General features: G+C 44.9%; 1 protein-coding gene across 3 annotated transcripts in view; it reads right to left on the reverse strand.

Moving 5' to 3' along the window:
- Positions 1 to 17,693, reverse strand: part of Gcnt1 (glucosaminyl (N-acetyl) transferase 1) — a 33,189-nt gene extending 15,496 nt beyond the window's left edge. The window contains exon 1 of one of the 3 annotated variants that reach the window (XM_006995973.4): positions 17,573 to 17,693. The gene's annotated coding sequence lies outside the window, so the exon portion shown is untranslated. Of the gene's footprint in view, positions 1 to 17,042 lie in introns of all 3 variants that reach the window. The other 2 variants (XM_076560902.1, XM_076560898.1) reach the window with 2 other exon arrangements.
- Positions 17,694 to 18,434: the final 741 nt, after the last annotated feature.

Here is an 18,434-nt window from a genome sequence, read left to right on the forward strand (position 1 = left end):
GTCACACAAACCTCTTCTTGGCAGATTACTGCAAAATGCATGCCACTTAAAAAAAAAAAAAAAAGGGTGGGGAGCATCCCTAACTGTGATGCCAATATAGACAGCAACTGTGATGATAATTTATCTGTGTCCCCCAATAAAATTTACCTGAGGATCAGAGGAGAAAGGTCAGCCACTATTAGTAAAAAAAGAAGTCATGCAATGTTAGCACACACCCTTAATCCGTCTGTATCCCTGAGTTCAAGGTCACACTAGGGAACAGAGCCAAGCTGGTAACACACGCCTTTAATCCCAGCATCAACCATAGAGTTCTAGAGGTCTGTGCAGACAGACAGGAAGTGATGCAGCTTGGTGAAAAGAGGAAATGAGTTAAAAGACAAAATAGAAGAGAAATCACGGTGTGTTGATGCTCGGCTTTCTCACACACAGGCACTGAGTGCCTGTAGAACACAGGAATGCATAAGTCTTCAAAGCATTTTGGAACACCAGGGCACGAGGCATCCTTTCACTCTTGCTTCGTTGGACACAGTGCGTCTTCCCAGAGGCTCTGCGATATGCAATTTCTCAATAGCTGTAGCAACCAGGGTGACAATGAGGTTTACAAAACATCCGCAGAGCACCGCTGCCCTAACTCTTCCCTTCTTGCTAGCCGATTTCTTAAAAACAGTGACTTCTGTTTTGATGTGATGAGCTCACCGTTGTTATTTCTACATAAAGAATATTCAAATATTGGTTTGTTTTTATTTATGTGTATGTATCAGTGTCCACAAAGGGCAGAGACGGTGTCAGATGCCTTCAAGCTGGAGTAATAGGTGGTTGTCAGCCATTTGCTATAGGCACTGGGAACTGAACTTAGATTTCAGGGAGAGCAGCAAGTGCCCTTAACCGCTGAGCAACATCTCCAGTGCCCCGCTTGTGATTTCTAATGGCATAAGTATTAAATATCAGAACATATCTAGTCTACCTAAACAGAAGCCTTTAGTCTTGAGCACAAAAGAGGTGGATTTTATTCAGTCTGCGTTGAAACTGATTTTAGGGCCTGGAGAGGTAGCTCAGTGGTTGAGAGCACTTGTTGCTCTTACAGAGGTTGAAAGTTCGATTCCCAGTACCCCCATGACAGCTCACAACTAGTTGTAACTTCAATTCCAGAGGATTCAACACCCTCTTTTGGCCTCTATGGGCACCGAGCACCCACGTGACGCACATATATGCAGGCAAATATTCATAAAATATAATAATATTTAAAATCACCTTGTATTTATCAATTGGTCATCTACTTGCTCTAACAAAATTAGGTCTACATGAAGCTGGGTACAGTGGTGTACTTCTGTATAATCCCAGCACTTGTTAGGTCTACATGAAGCTGGGCATAGTGGTGTACTTCTGTATAATCCTGGCACTTGTTAGGTCTACATGAAGCTGGGCATAGTGGTGTACTTCTGTATAATCCTGGCACTTGGCAGGTAGAGGCAAGAGGGCTAAGAGTTCAAGACCAGCCTAGTCTACATAAGATCCTGTCTCAAAAAAAACCCCACAAAAACAGACCAAACAGCAGAGGAAAAGAAGAAAGAAAGAGAGAGAAAGAAAGAAAAAAAAAGGAGATAGAGAGAGAAAAGAGAGAAAGGGAGAGAACAAACCTGGGCCCACAAGCTGGCTCAGCAGTAAAAGGGTTTGCCGTGCACGCCTCATGGCGTGGGTTCAGTACCCAGATCCCAGGTGGTAGAAGGACCTAGCTGACACTAAGAGCTGTCCTCTGCCCTCCACATACCACGTGGGCACCCATCCCCACACACATGCAGCATACATACAGATACAATAATAGCAAAAAAAAAAAAAAATTGAAAAAAAAAAAAGAGCTACTAAGTGGAAAATGCAAATCATCTACTCCCGCTGCTGCTCCTACAGCACGTCTTTAATGGCCCAGGAGTCTTCTGTCTTCTACAGGATTCTCAGAAATTCAGGTGGACTCCTTAGCTCTACAGGGTAAAATTTCAGATACTCACACTTATGTAATCATGTCTTTGTTATTTTCTATTTTGTTTTGTGAAAAAAAAAAAAAAGGTCTCATTATGTAGCTCAGATTAACCTCAATCTTGCTGTCCTTCTGCCTAACCTACTGACTAAGCAGGTTTTACGTTTTCTTGTTATATGTCTGTCTGTCCCTCTGTCCCCTGCCACACACACACACACACACACACACACACACACACACACACACACACACCAAACAAACAAGCAAACAAACAAACAAACAACTAACCAAGACTCTTGATCCAGACCTCTCTTTAAACAACATATGCAGATCCGAGGTGAAAGACAGCTGGTGTTGGCCTGGGTGGCTCTGTCTCGAACTTGGAGGAGTTCTAATAACGATACTAAAACAGAAAAGCTGTGCTGAGTTCACTGGCATCAGCACACTTGCAGAGGTCCTCTCATCCAGGGTGACTTCCCTCGGGGCCCATCAAGTGTGGACACTACAGTAGAGGATGGCCAAAGCCCAGGACAAGGGGAAACTAGGAAATTAGAGGCAGGATTTCCTATCAATTCAAAGAGGATTTCAATATTTAATATAATAACATTATTGTATTTCCCATAGAAAAAGTCCCTTTCCTCCAACCCTAGCTTTATTTCTCCATCACTAATATCCTTTACCAAACTTCTCTTTCAAGTTAAAATTTTGTGGTAGAAATATACATGTCTTTAACCACAGGAATTTCTTACATTTCACACATTCCCTTGAAAGTCAAAGGAAAGCCCATAACTGCACTAAAGTACCAAAAAGACATCACATTAGAAGCTAGAAAAAGAAGTGAGAAACAAAATGTGTTCGATCAACAGAGCGGAATAATATTCAGCCTTAAAAAACAAACAAACAAACAAACAAACAAAAAAACCAAAATCCCAACACACACTGTAACATCAATGACCCCGCAGGCACTATGTTAACTGAAATACAAAGACATAAAAGACAGATTCTCTAAGATTCTAGTTATACAAGGTACTCGAGTAGCCAAACTCAGTGCAGGATAGCTGCACGTGTCTGTCTATCTACCATCTCTCTGTCTATCTACCTAGCTACCTCTCTGAAGTGCTGGGGCTCAAACCCAGGGCTGCCTTACTCATGCAAGGGCCATACACTGAACTACATCCAGTCCCAAAGCATATTACTCAAAAGCATCTTTAAAAATGACTTTTACATACACACTGGAGGAAAGTATCAGCAGAGTACAGGTAGGTAGAAAGCCAGGTTATTCAAAGGGGAAAAAGGATAGTTCTATTTCCATGGTATAAAAACTCTAGAGATGAGCTGGGGTTGAAGCTGAGTTATAGAGTGCTTGCCTAGCAGGTACAAGAGCCTGGGTTCCAAGCACCCACAGAAAAGAGGAGAGAAGAGGGGACAAGAGGAGAGGGGAGGGGAGGGGAGGGGAGGGGAGGGAAGGGGAGGGGAGGGGAGGGGAGGGGAGGGGAGGAGAGGAGAGGAGAGGAGAGGAGAAGAGAAGAGAAGAGAAGAGGAGAGGAGAGGAGAGGAGAGGAGAAGAGAAGAGAAGAGAAGAGAAGAGAAGAGAAGAGAAGAGAAGAGAAGAGAAGAGAAGAGAAGAGAAGAGAAGAGAAGAGAAGAGAAGAGAAGAGAAGAGAAGAGAGGAATGGAAAAGAAAGGGAAAAGAAGTTCAGTTCAGATTAGTTCAGAACAAAGATTTCAGAGTCATCGCCTCAAAGGTTGCTATGCTTCCTCAGCCAAGCTGGTCTAATATTACCCACAAGGTGCTGAAGTGTGAGTAACAGGAGAAGTCTACTGGTTCAGGTACCCGCAGGCAGGGCTGGTTCAGAGACAGACTTCGACAGTCCCAACAGAATCACATCCACTCACATCCACTGCGAACATGGTTTTTAAAAATCTTCAACCTCCTTAGGATCACAGGCCAAAGCTGTGACTGTTCTTTCCTGAATGTCCGGTGTGTTATCTCAGAAGAGTGACCGTGGCACAGTGTGATGGAAACAAAATTTTAGATTCAAGTTATTTCCAAGTTCATCTCGTGCGCTCCAGGTTGTTTTCAATGAGACGACAGCCGAGGGCAGCCCTTCAGCAGAGACCGGCTGCTTTTCCACCCTGAAGTGGAAACTGAGCCAGAAGAAACTTGAGCCCATCCTGTTTGCCACACGACAGGCCCAGGGCCCTGAACAAACCCCACCACAAATTCTCCCACCACCCCTATGCTTCCTTAGTCCCGGAAATTCAAACATGGTTTGCATTTCAGAGGCTGCCCCCAAGTTCTCTACCTTTGGTTTGGTAAATGGGATTGTTGACCCATTTTCATTCCAAATGATGAGGCCCAAGGCTACCTATTAGCAATGACAAGTCTTCTTTGCCCGCTTGTCCCTAGCACATTCAGAAACCCAGCTCAACATCTTCCACGTGGTCCCCTCCATGAATCACGTGAGTGGTGCATCCTTGAAGCCCTTCACTCACTATTAGAAGCCACTGGGCCAAAAGAGGTAAAGACAAACAGAAACAGATATAAATTATTGTAACTGTAATTCTTGCTTAATATATGTAATTTTACTAGGTTAAAGTTAAAAGCTTCCTTTAGTTTAGAAAGAAAAGGGGAAGAGATGGGGGAATGTCTTTTTTGTATGCTGTGAAAAAATGTTGCTCTGATTGGTTGATAAATAAAGGCCAATGGTGAGGCAGAATAGGGTTAGACAAGACATTCTAACTAGAGAGGAGGAAGTTGAAAGGCAGAACAGAGAGGACGCTGCCCGTCTCCACCATGAGAAGCAAGATGTAAAGGTACTAGTAAACCATGAGACACGTGGCAAAGTATAGATTTATAAAAAATGGGTTAATTTAAGATGTAAGATCTAGCTAGTGAGAAGTCTGAGCCAATAGACCATACATACAGTTTGTAATTAATAGAAGCCTCTGTGTGTTCATTTGGGTCTGAGTGTCTGTGGGACTGTGGGGATGCAGGAGCCAGGTGGGCACAGGAAAACTTCAGCTACAAATTAACTATGCCAATTCTTAACAGGCAGTAAAGTTCCTTAGAAATCATGGGCTGAGTGAGGGCAGCATGCTTTGAATGTGCAAGACCCTGAGACCAACCCACAGCCACCTCCTCCAAATACCTAGCTCACATAGTGATGACTTAGAAACCAGTAACACAGTGCTGCTCAGTCAAGTGGGAACTTCAGTGACATGGTGTAGACTGACCTACGTTGTGTGCTCTGGCTAGCTCCTGCAGGCCAGGGTCTAGCCTTGGACTCCTTTCCCATCTCCAACTACTCATACTGTATTCTGGATCTAGCTCAAGCTTATTCAGTTAGTAAAAACTGAGTAAGAAGATCCAACACTCAAACATACTCACCCCTTCCCCAAAATGCAGGGCAGCCTCTTTGATGCTTTTCTGTTAAATGAATCTGCCTCCAGACAAGGAAACTCAAGTTCACTATTCAGACAGTCCAAGTTACAGTGGGTGAGGGAGCAGAGCATGAATTCAAAGCACCCACTGTTGGCTTCTACAGAAGGAGCATTTACAAAGAAACCCCAAACCACAGACCTCGTTTTGGGTAGAGTTCTCATCCTGTTTGGGGATTATCCTAATGGTTCTGAACTTTGGTTAGAAAGAGCTGAATTTGATGAGAGGTGCCCAATTCCTCAGTGCTAGCTGGCCTTAGCAGATTCATGATGGCCAGGGCTGGGAAGGATGTCAGTGTCTTGGGCCTACTGGGCCATGGTGAGAGCCAGTTACATTTCAAGTTTTAAGTACTATGCCTAAGAAATCCATGAAACAAAAATGATTCTGATCTGCAAGCTCCTTGCCCAAAGACAGGTAGTCCCTGAAATGCTGGAGCCTATTGTTTATGGGCGATAACAAGTCACACGGTTTTCATTACCCTAAACAAATCTGTTTGACCCACATGTACCGGATGTGCTTGATCCCATGTGGGCAGGAGGTTCATAGGCTGGAGGTACTTCAGGATGTATGCTTGCTTGCCCCTGACTGGACTTGATGGGAAATGCAATAAATTATGGGTTTTCCTTCTGAAAGCCGCTACAAACTATGATTCTGGGCCATTTCCCAGGAAACTGAATGGACCTGGACAGAGCTCATCCACCTGGCCAGTATTTAATTAAAGCTTGCTTCAAATTTGGCTTTAAACTGTGGTAGTGGTCTTATTCTCAATCAGTGGAATTAACACCACGTGTCAGGGAAATAGGGATGGTATAAGTTTAAATAAAATCGCTTACTTCTCACACTGAGCTTTGAATTTGATGTGGATCTAGAAACTGATACAGGAGTGTCCAGGACTGTGGATTTGTTTTTGGAATTCTTTTTCCTTCTCCCCCGCCCCACATAGGGTTTCTCTGTGTAGTTCTAGGGCTACTCCTCTGTAGACCAGGCTGGACTTGAACTCAGACATCCACCTGCCTCTGCCTCTGGAGTGCTGGGATTAAAGGCGTGGGCCACCACCATTTAGGGGAATGGTTCCATTAATACTGAACAAGTGCTTCATATACATTCTTGTTTAATTCCCATCACCACCCTCCAGGTAGCTACTTCTGTTCTCCTGGAATAGAGTAAAAAGGAAATCGAGGCTGCAACTATTTTACATGTGGTCATCCGCTCTGGTTTTGTTATTACCCTCCAAGTAGATATATTTGCTCTCATGGAATAGAGTAAAAGGAAACTAAGTCCAGCTGCTTTACATGTGGTCATCTGCTCTGGTTGGCAGGTGTCAGTGATGAGAAGGGGCTGACACCCTGGGGACAGAGAGACCAGAACACAGGCTTTTTTTTTTTTTTTTTTTAATAGCCAAGCACCATACAGTAAGCAGTTATTAACAGCTCCGGGTGTGTCCCCTGGGTCTTCACCAGCCCCCACTCCCTCAGGCTTCTTGCAGGTTGGATATCATAAACTCTCCTATAAAGTATGTCAGCCCAAAGGCCTCAGGGACCTCTTCATGACCTGGGCTCTGCATACAACCATATGCTTCAAAATAACTAGGAAACCTCACCCATGATGTTCACCTGATTTCAGTTACTTTTAGATACAGTTGTTAATTTAAAATCATCTCCAAAGCCAAGCATATATCTCAATGTAGTGACATCAAAAAAAGGTTTCTGAGAAGAAATCATATCTATATTATATTCCAGTATGCCCATTAAAAAAAAAAAGTATCCAAGTAAATACATCAAATGTATACAATGAGAAAAATGTGGGGAGCACACACCCAGAATTATTCAATGGGAACCTTTTTTTTTTCCTTTTGGAGGAGGGGGGATGTTTAGTCTAATTTTTATGGTTTTTTTTTTTTTTTTGGTTTTTCAAGACAGGGTTTCTCTGTGTAGCTTCGCGCCTTTCCTGGAACTCACTTGGTAGCCCAGGCTGGCCTCGAACTCACAGAGATCCACCTGCCTCTGCCTCCTGAGTGCTGGGATTAAAGACGTGCACCACCACTGCCCGGCCATGTTTGAATTTTAATTTCAGCAATTTTTTTAAAAAAAAAATCACAAACTGGCAAAGTGTGGTGATGTACACCTTTGATCCCAGAACTTAGGAGGCAGGGGCAAGAGGAGCTCTGTGAGTTCAAGACTAGCCTGGTCAACATAGCAAGTCCTAGGATAGCCAGAACTACACAGATACCATCTCAAAAAACAAACAATAAAAAGTTATAAACTGAGATTTAAAAGGCATCCATCAAGCTATCCAACATCCAGCATGGATGGGGAAGGATTGCATGAATCCCCACTCTAAACCGAGGAGCTACTGGCCATTGATGGTGGCTAGAGAACAACAGTCTAGTGGGTTGAGGTATTCCAGTAGCCCTAGACCTATGAGCATTTGGGTAGCAGCAATTTGGGATTCAGTGGCGAGGGAGAGGCCAATGAAGTTGGGAAAGGGACATGGAAGGAAATCCGGGAGGTACTGGAGGTAAGGAGTTGGAATGGATATGATAAAAATACATTGTATACATGTAAAATCCTCAAAGAAGAAATTTTTGAATTTTTAAAAAGGCATCAATGCTCTAACTTAAGTTCTAGTCCAAATATTCACAAAGTATTATGATCATTTCTCAAAGACAAATTCACAGTTTATCATTTCATATCCTCCAGGGTCGCTCCTTTTGGAGGTTTACAGGGCAAGTGCACTGAGCCACCCCCAGGCCTGGGTTTACTCTTTTCCATTGCTTTTCATACATATCTGTGAATACGTGGCTGGGCGGTGGTGGCGCACACCTTTAATCCCAGCACTCGGGAGGCAGAGGCAGGCGGATCTCTGTGAGTTCGAGGCCAGCCTGGTCTACCAAGTGAGTTCCAGGAAAGGCGCAAAGCTACACAGAGAAACCCTGTCTCGAAAAACCAAAAAAAAAAAAAAATAAAAAAAAAAATTAAAAATTAAGAACAATTAAGATCCATGCTACAGACATGTTAAATGCAAAGCACTGGCTGCTCTCCTGAGGATCCAAACTTGATTCCTAGCACCCACATGGCAGCTCACAACCATTTTTAACTCTTGTCCTAGGGGATCCGATGCCTTCTCCTGGCCTCCTTGGGTACCAAGTATGCACATGCCGCATAGACACATATGTAGGCACACACAAATACAAATACAAAATATTTTTAAAGTTAACCAGTCTATAACACGCTTACACCGTATTTACCTCACTGTGAACCCTATTTATTGTTGTTTACGTCTCCCTCATATGGAACTGTAGCAGGAATCTTAAAGAGTCTTATTAATAAAATCAAACCTGAGGCCAGTTATTGGGGTGAACACTGGAAGGTCAGAGAGACAGAACAAGCCACAGCTAACCTCACCTGGCCAACTTCTTAGCTGGTCTTGTTTCCTCAGACTGGAAGCTTCTGTGTCTTCATCCCAATGGCTCTCGGCTGAACTTCTACTTGAAAGCCTGAAGGTTAACCAGCTAAAAGCTTCTAGTTTCTGGTCTTCACACCTTATATACCTTTCTGCTTTCTACCACCGCTCCCTGGGATTAAAGGCTCTCTTTCTGGGATTAAAAGTGTGAGTCACCATGCTTGGCTGTATCCTTGAACACATGGATTTCTGCCTGTGGAATGCTAGGATTAAAGGCGTGTGCTACCACTGCCTATCCTAAGTATCTAGTGGCTTTTCTGTTCTCTGACCCCAGATAAGTTTATTAGGGTACACAATATTTTGGGGAACACAATACCACCACATTCAGCCTTCATTACACCTATTTGTTTAGTTTTGAGATTGGTCTAACTATGTAAAGCAGGCTAGCCTCAAATCCCCAACATGCGGAGTGGGGCATGCATGGTAAGGAGTGTTCTCTGCCACTCTCTATCTTACTGCAAGGTCTTACTTACAAGTCTCTTGGTGACACAGAAGCTCGCCAGTTTGGCAAGAACAAGTGCCCTTAACCACTCACCGGAATACTCCAGCCCTGTGGTTTTTTGTTGCTGTTGTTTGTTTGTTCTGAAGGGGTGTGTGTGTGTGGGGGGGTGTTATCTATCTATCTATCTATCTATCTATCTATCTATCTATCTATCTATCTATCTATCCATCCATCCATCCATCTATCAACTATCTACCTACCTACTATCTACCTACATACCCTATCTATATCTATCTATCTATCTATCTATCTATCTATCTATCTATCTATCTATCTATCTATCTATCTATCTGTTTCTGAGTTAGGGTATCTCTGTGTAGAACTGGCTATCCTGGAACTCAGTCTGTAGACTAGGCTGTCCTCAAACTTAGACATATGCCTGCCTCTCCCTCCAAAGTGCTGGGATTAAAGGCCTGTGCCACCACTGCCCAACAATGTCTTGTTTTGTTTTTTAAACCTACATTTTTGGCCATAGTTTGTATTTTCAGGGAGCTTAGAAATTTGTTGTTACATTCTATATTATTATTTGCTTCAGATATATTTCATCAGGAGGTCCTGGGTTTGATCCCTCTCCCTCGTGCTGCACAAAAGCGCACCCCTCCCCCCCACCACACACAGGTTGTAAGACTGCAGAGTGTAGGCTTTCATCTAGAACCTGTGGTATGTGGGAACTAAGAACCTCACACAGTTTTCAGGAGGGCCACACAGTAGCTACAGGAAGGCTTCCTGAGCTATACCAAAGGAAGCCTTTCTCTATTAATCAGAGAAAGGAGTCAGGACTTCGCCTCCACTGGTGGATTATCTTATTTAATAGCATAACAAATTGAGGTCCAGGGCTCCAACTCTTCAAAGGTTAGACACACATACCAACAGTTCTACCTTCATCTCCCAAGGACAAAACAAGCAAACAAACCCGGCAAGCCCAAGACAGTGCCCTAGGCACATTCCTGTGTCCAGTGGCTGATTCCAGAAAATTCTTCACCGCCTGACTCCAGCTGAATCCTGCAGTTGACCTTTCACAGAAGGCATGGTCAGAATACACAATGACACTGCATTGACCTGAGACTTGCTTTTCAGTACTCACCTTCACCTTTTCTCACACAGCTGCCCAGAGAGCCAGAGCCCTCCCCACAAGTTTACAAAAACAACCAAAATGGCCTTAGGCTGATCCTCAACAATAGCATGTGACCATGATGTGACAAAAGCGGTGGTTGATAAAATAAGAAACCACTCACCAGGTGTTTAAACCATTATAGTATTGCTGCATGTTTCAATGGAAAATTTTATTTTACTTTTGGGCAGTGCTAGGAATCAAACTCAGGGTCTTCCACACACTAGGCAAGCATTCCATTGAGCTATAACCCCCACCTCGTAAATACACTCTGATTGACAAATAATTGTACTTATGGGTACAATGAGATACATGTGATATTTTATATTCATATTCCAGGAGAAACTAGACACTGTATCCATCTTCACAATTTGAGCATTAGATGTGTAAACGCCGGCATGTGTGGAAGGTGCACAGACATGTACCGGCACGTGGAGACCAGAGGTCAACATCAGATATCTTCCAGTCACTCCCCAGCTTGTCTTCTGAGGCAGAGTGTCTCACTGAGCCTGAAGTATGCAGACTCTGTCCAGCAAGCTCCTTGGATCCACTAACTGCTCCCCACCCCCACGACTGAGATTGCAAGCCCCGAGGCACCAAACTGGTGGGATTCTTTGGTCAGTAAACTTCTTGCTCAGCAAGCATGAAGACCTGACTTCCACCCCCAGAATCCATGCTAAGAAAAAGAACAAGAGGAGGAGGAGGAGAAGGATACTAGGCACAGTGGCACACACTTGTAATCTCAGCACTAGAAAGAAAGACAGGCAGAACTCTGGCACTCTGGACAGCTAGCCTAGCCAAATCTAACCCAGCCTTACCATCAAACCATGTCTCAAAAATTTAATTAAGTGTAATGCTTCTGAGGAATGACATTCAAGGTTGTCCTTTGGCAACCTTGGCAAAACTGGTAAAACGGAGACGCATCATCAGGTGTCACTGACATTAGTCACCCAAGCATAAGGGAAAAGCAGGAAGCAGAGCTCAATGTAAGGCTCAGCTCCAGCGGCCACCACAGCAGCTCAAGAAGTTCTAGTCAGCGATCTCTACTCAGGGGGAGTCCGAAGTCTTGACTTCACACCAGAAAAGAATTTCAGGCCAACTCAGTGAGAGGTAGAGCTGGAGTTTCTAAAAGGAATTTTTAATAGGAATTTTAGCACAGGAGTTAATAAAAAAAAAAGTTCTTTGGGGAAGAATACATCCATCCAGATTGGGTGTGGGCTTCTTAAGGGAGAGTGGTGCTTCCTAGTCTTTACAGTAGCTATCTACACACAAGATTTGGGTGGCATCTGAGGTAACCAAATGGTTGCTAAGGAAAAATTCAAGTGGTTCTGAAACATCACATAGGACTACAAAAGACAGAGTAAAACCCTAGGTCACCAGGATTGCAGAGGACACTAAGATGTTTGTTTACATTGTAAACAAAAGCCTGTGAGCCATCCACAAAGTTTCCAAGGTGTGAGGCTACACCCAAGGTCCAGAAAGGTGAGGCCACTCTCCAGCTCACCCACATTCCTTATAAGATGCCCACCTCCCACATTGCCACTAGCTCACCAAAAGGACTTAGGTGGAACCCTTCAGTCTATCACCACTGCCCTCTCTGTGATGAATAGACTTTCTGTTCACATCTTCCCAGGAAAAATGAACTCAATCGTTTTCATGGAACTCAATCATGAACCTTGGCACCAGTAAATATTCCAACAGGACTGTAGTTCTAGAAGTGTGCTTGTCTTTCACATGGGTCCAATCCCTAGCACAACAAAATTAAACATATTTTTTTATAAAAAGCTTAAAAAAAACCCACACTAGTTAAAGTAATGTTCTACTTCAGAAACAAACTCAGCTAATAATCTTGTTCCTTTCAACAAAATAGAAATGAAGCATCTTCATGCCTCCTCTCTCTCCTATCATGGACTAACCCTGCCCCACAGTCCTTATCGTCTCTGGAATTTGGGCCCACCCTCTATTTTCCCCACACTTTATTAGCCTCTTATCTGCCTGATGTTTCCAGGTACAGCTAAACCAATGCAGTATCTCTCCACTCAATTCTGACCACAAAAGAAAAAACAAAAACCAAACCAGAAACCACAGACCCCAGGTTTTCTCCTACCCCGTATGTGTACCGGTTCCTTATGAAGAGCAGCCTTAGCTGGCCTCTCTTCTCAAACAACTGGTCAGCAGCTGCAGGAGCAGACCTTTTCTCTCTTCACTCTACCCTTTCTTTCAAGGCTTTACGATGCAGTGAGCCTTTCCATTCCAACGTCTGCAGGCATTTCCATCCCAGATCTTTCTAGCTGCCAGCTCCTCAGCTGTCTCTCTCACAGGCAAAACATCTCCAAAAGGGAATTACCTCCCTCCCGGACCTGGTACCAGCCCTCATCCCACCCACCCACCCACCCGGTGCTCCCCAACACCATAAATGCTTCCCCTATCCCATCCCACTCAGCTGTGCATGCCAGAAACTTCTGAGTCACCCTTGCCACCTCCCTGTGAGCAGCACTAGTTAACCGCCACTCTCATTCTGATGTGAACTACAAACTGACCCCCAGTTATCAGATTTTACCCACCACACCATCCCTGGGTGACTGCAAGGACCTGGAGTGGCACTGTTTGCCAACACCCACTCTCTCTTCCTGGGTGGCTGTGCCACATGACCGGCTGAGGAACTGAAGCCTTTGGCGCTGCGCTCTCTGGGGATAAAAAGCAGTCTTCTCACACCGGGACCCACCCCAGAAGGCACCGTGAGTACCAGCTGTACCCACTCCTCACACCGCTGTCTGCACAGCTGCGGCGTAGTCATTTGAAAACCACAGAGGAGCCCCCTTCTCATTTCAGACCCAAGAGTGGGTACCCACTACCATAATCCAAAGTCCTACAAATGGCCCCAAGGCCACATTTTCCTCTTGAGCGCAACACTTTTCTCCTAGAACTCCATCCCCTAACCTACCTGGTTGCTTCCTAGTCACTTTTGGGGGTATGTGAAATATCAAATACAACTTATATGGAAGGAAACCGTCCAGGCCTTCCCCAAACCACTGGACGGCCCTTGCGCAACAAACAATACCGTGTGCTTTTCTGAAGCTCCACTTAAGATCAGGATACCTTGTGTGACTGTGTGCTTGTCTGTCTCTCTAGCCAACAGACTAAAGGATGCATAAATGCAGAGACAAAATACAGAGACATTCATCCCATCGTGGTCACAGCTGGAGCCCCAGAGCCAACAATGCCTGGCTCAGTAAACGGCTGTTCAGTGAACAAACCTGAGTGAACAAGTAGCCCAGGTACCCAGGACCCCAAGGAATGATGGCTACTACTCTAACAAAACAAAAACAAAAACAAACAAACAAACAAAAAACTAATCATGGGAGGGTTTCTTGAGAATTTCTTAATTGGAAGTAAAAGTACGGATCAATGTCTCAGAAAACCCACGTGGGGCTGGGGACCAAGGCCAGTGGAGGCGTGGCAGCCTAGGTGGGACAAGGCCATGGGTTTGATCCCACCTGGCACAAAGAGAAAAAAAATAGACAACTCCAGGGTTTGGGGGTAGTAACATTTCACTTGGGTGGGGTCGCCATCCTCCTTTTAGCTATGGACATAAGAGCTTAAACGGAGGCAGCTTCCCAGGTGCACAGCCGATGCATCCATCCCATGGGGCCTCTGGCATGCTGGCTTCACTCTGTTCCCACCAGCCTAACACTCTAATATTTTTAAACAACAGCAACAAACAAACAAAAAACCCAACTCACAAATTATGTAGCCATTCCTGAGTTTTACAAATTACTTTTATTTCTGAAAGGGCCAATTATAAGCAACTCGTGGTTAAAATTTCACCTTTCATAGCCAGGGCTACGCTTTCAGCTCCCTGAACTTATGTAAAGCCTAATAAAGGGGTCACCTATTCTTCCTATAACAGTTACTGCATGTATTTTATGGCACTCTTTTTCATTAACTTTTGGTTTCTTAGATTACAGAAGTGTACGCAGAATGCCGGTAGCTAAAGACTGAATCTCTCTTACCGTGTGGGACCCCAGGATTGAACTTAGGCAGTCAGGCTTGGCAGCAGGCATCTTGACCTGCTGAGCCATCTGATGGGCTTTATTTACATGGAGTCTCAGCATTAGAATTTTTGGTTAGGTTTTGCTGTTGTTATTGTTTGCTTGCTGAGGGAGGCGCTCTGTGTAGGCCAGGGTAGCCTTGAACCATTAATCCTTCCATTCCAGCCTCTTGAGTGCTAAGGTTAAAGGCATGCATGGAAAATTCTTGACACTACAGACTGTCAGCTTTTCCTAATCAATATGTACGGTCAATCCATGTTTCATTGACTTTAAAAAGCTGAAAGAAACATTGAGTGTACTTTTAAAAAAAATCAGTTTAATACTCCTCTTTTAAAGATTTATTTATTTTTTAATGTGTATGTGCTCATGCATGCAGGTAACCAAAGATGCCTCAAGAGGGCCTCAGCCCCCCGGAGTTGGCGTTACAACCAATTGTGAGCTTTCCAACATGGGTTCTAGAAACTAAACTCTGGTTCTCTATAAGAGCAGCCAGTGCTGCCATCAACTCTATTGCCGCTAGTATTCCTCCTCTAGTTTTAAGTTTCTAATTCTAAACTTTATGAAGTTTTACAGTGGTATTAATACCTGAAATTTCTGTGGCGATGTAATTTCTGTGGCACACAAGCCATTGACAGGGAATAGTAACTCTTGGATTTTTGTAATAAAAAATGTCTTAAAATTCAAGGCATTTTAATTTATGGATAGCTTCTCTTGATAGGAATTACTTCAACAATAGTTCATTGACACCCAGAACATTTCACATGTAGGCCTACTTTCATTCTCAATTGGGGTGACTTTGCTCCCCTGGGAAATCCTTGACAATGTCTGGAGCCACATGAGATTATTGTCACTGGAGTGACAGGGGCTCCTGTCACCCGGTGGGTACACGAACGCTGGTAAAAGACCTATAAAGTACAGCACGATCCCTGCCACAGAAAACATCTGGCCAAGGGCTAGGGCTATTGCAAGAGTACAGGAATAAAGCTCTGGGTTTGGTACCCAGAACCACGTAAGGGTGCTTGGTGGAGCTCACGATAATTTAGCTCCTGGGAAGGAGGTACGGAAGGATTAGAAATTGAAGGTCATTTTCTGTCCACTTCATAGTGAGTTGCAGGCTACACAGACCCCATCACAAAATAAAATCTATCTGGCTAAAAATGTCAACAGTGCTATAAACACGTAAGACATTTGTCTCTGACGGTAATGTGACAGCATCAAACTGTACCTAGTCAAGGCTAAGAAAAGACTCCACAAGAACATACCACACCTGATTTACAACAGTCACCCGGGAACACCCTTTTCAGCAGGGTTGGGTATTTGACATCCTGACCTAGAACTGTGAGTACATTCCTCATTAATAAAGATGAATTAATAAAAAAAAAAAAAAAAAAGACAGGGACCCTTGTCCCACAAACGACTGCATTACTCAGCCCAGCTTAAATACTACACACTTCACAGCTAGCAGCCTTTGAGCCCGGCATGCTGCACGTGTCTGAAATCCCAGCACTCAGGAGGTGGATCCAGTCTCTGAGGCCAGCCTGAGCTATGTACAGTAAGTAAGACCCTGTCCAAAAAGCCAAACAACCAGAAAACAGCATCTGGCATTTAGAAAAGTCGGTTTCCAACAGTACTGTTTCCCACTGCCTAATTTCCTAACTGACTCTTTCTAAGAAAGCAAGGCTTTCCCAAAATACCATCTTTAAAGCCTGAAAAAGGAAGAAAGGAAGGAAGGAAGGGAAGAAGGGAGGGGAAAGCAGAGATACCTGTAGTTTCCCACCCTTCCAGAACTGAAACCTGCTCCCGGTCCTCCTGCACCGGGGCCCCTGTCTGCGCCACCTAAGCTACTAACAGGTAATTTACGCTGATCTTAAAAAAAAAAAAATTTACCCCTCCTCTTCCCTTCTAGAAGACAAACCTGCCTTTCAGGACAGCTCTAAATAGGGGCAGCAGGCCAGAGGAAAAAAACATATTGCTCCCCCACTACTCACCAAATTCAGGTCACAACCCCACCCACCCGCCTTCTCAAGTCAACGCACCAGTGCTCTGTCTGAACACTGTATCTCCTCCTAATTTGCCTCTAGCTCCATTATTTGTAACAAAACAACTCTCTTCTGGGGTGAAATGGCAACCCAAAGAATGCACATCAATCTGACAGTTTTTGCAGAGCCAAGTTCGGATCTACCGGCGACTCCTCTAAGGTAGAACTGGGAAGAGGATTAAGTCACGTGACGGAGGCATGGGGCGTGGGGGCGGCGCACTTTTTATTCAGCATTGAAAGAACTGAGACTGAGAGCAGCTGTGAGCATGAGATGGGTTTCTTAAGTTTCAGGCATGGTGGCGCACGTTTTTAACTTTGGTAGGCAGAGGCAGGCAAATCTCGTTTTGTTCAAAGCCACCGCGCCCCCCCCAACACACACACAAAAGGAAAGACAGAAAATCTAAATAACCCCCAAAAACAAAAACAAAGAAACTAAAGAAGTAACGTGTCTAAGAAGAATTACCTGTTTTCGTAACAGACCCTCAGCCCCGAAGAACAAGGCAAGAGGAAGAACGGCTACTGCTTGGACCCCAGGCATTCTCTGCCTCAGCGCCGGCTTCTCGGTCGTTGGCTCTTAACAGGGGTCGCAACGCCTCTGCGCTGGGCTGTGGTTTTACGAAGTTTAAGTCTCCTTGGCGCCTAAGCCACCACTGTAACCGTTCGCCTCTTACCTTCCTCTTAACTTTCCATGCCCGCAGTCAACCCCGATTTCTAAGTCCCCACTCATTACACGGGTCCGGGAAAAAGAGGTCTAAAAAGTGACTTCCAGATGCCACAGTGTAGCGGCGTCCCACCGAAGGACCGGAAAGAGGGTGGGAAGAGAGTGCCTGCTCCTGCTCCATCCTGGCCTGGGGCACCCGGACCGAGCGCCTTCTCACCCGGTATCAGCACCACTCCCTCCCGGGTGGAGCTCGTCCCGCCCTCCCACGTAGATCCGGCTCGATGCTGTCCAGATCTGCCGGGCTACACGGCCACTGGTCCGGCTTAGGTTACCTGGAGCCTGTGCCTGCTGGGCGCACGACACTCCGCTGAATCGGCTCACAACGCGGATCCTGGCGCGCTCAGCCCGCTGCGCTCCAGACCTCCAGGCCAGCGCCACGCCCTAGGACCCGCCCTCGAGACCACGCCTCCGTGCCCACCCTTGAGACCACGCCCCTGGTCCTGCATCTCCCACCTGCGGTCCCGGCTCGAGGTGAGGGCGCCCTCTGGGCGCTGCAGTGGTCCCGGAAGATAGTTAGGATCCAAACTTCCTTACTTCCTAGGATTTCTTAGTTCGCTGTAGGACCAGGTATCTGAATGAAATCTTTTAAGAACTTTTATGCCTTCTTCCTCTGAGGCAGGAAATGTGCCAACTGTTGTCATGTCTGACTTAAAAAAATGAGTAAAAAGTTTAAATGCCAACGCGTTTGTTTATAGCACATGAAGTTTGGAGATGCCCATAGAAGAAACCTTGAAGCACATTTTGCACAAGAAACATAGACGGACATGTTTGTGTCACCATAATGTCAGAATTTATTGAATAACCAATAAATTCACAAGCAAGGTCAGTTTTTTGGATGCAACTTGCCAAGTAATCCTGATTTTACTTGAGAGCTGGCTCTTCTTTTTCAGGCTTTGATTAGTAGTATTAACTCTCACTTCACACAATGAATAATACACAAATACGCAGGTTACAGAAACCGAGAGTTTGCAAGCAGGTGGGCCATAGGTGGGACCTTGTTTCCAGTCAGCACGCCTGGTGTCCCTCAAGGATAGGTAGTCATTATTCATGGGAGTGTGGAGAGCAAGGCTGGGTTGGCTTGGAAGCACCAATCTGTGCAGTTCACCCTCTTGGGCTGTACTGTGTAACAGAGGT

The sequence above is a fragment of the Peromyscus maniculatus genome, chromosome 1 (assembly GCF_049852395.1).
Source record: "Peromyscus maniculatus bairdii isolate BWxNUB_F1_BW_parent chromosome 1, HU_Pman_BW_mat_3.1, whole genome shotgun sequence".
In the NCBI taxonomy this organism is placed as follows: domain Eukaryota; kingdom Metazoa; phylum Chordata; class Mammalia; order Rodentia; family Cricetidae; genus Peromyscus; species Peromyscus maniculatus.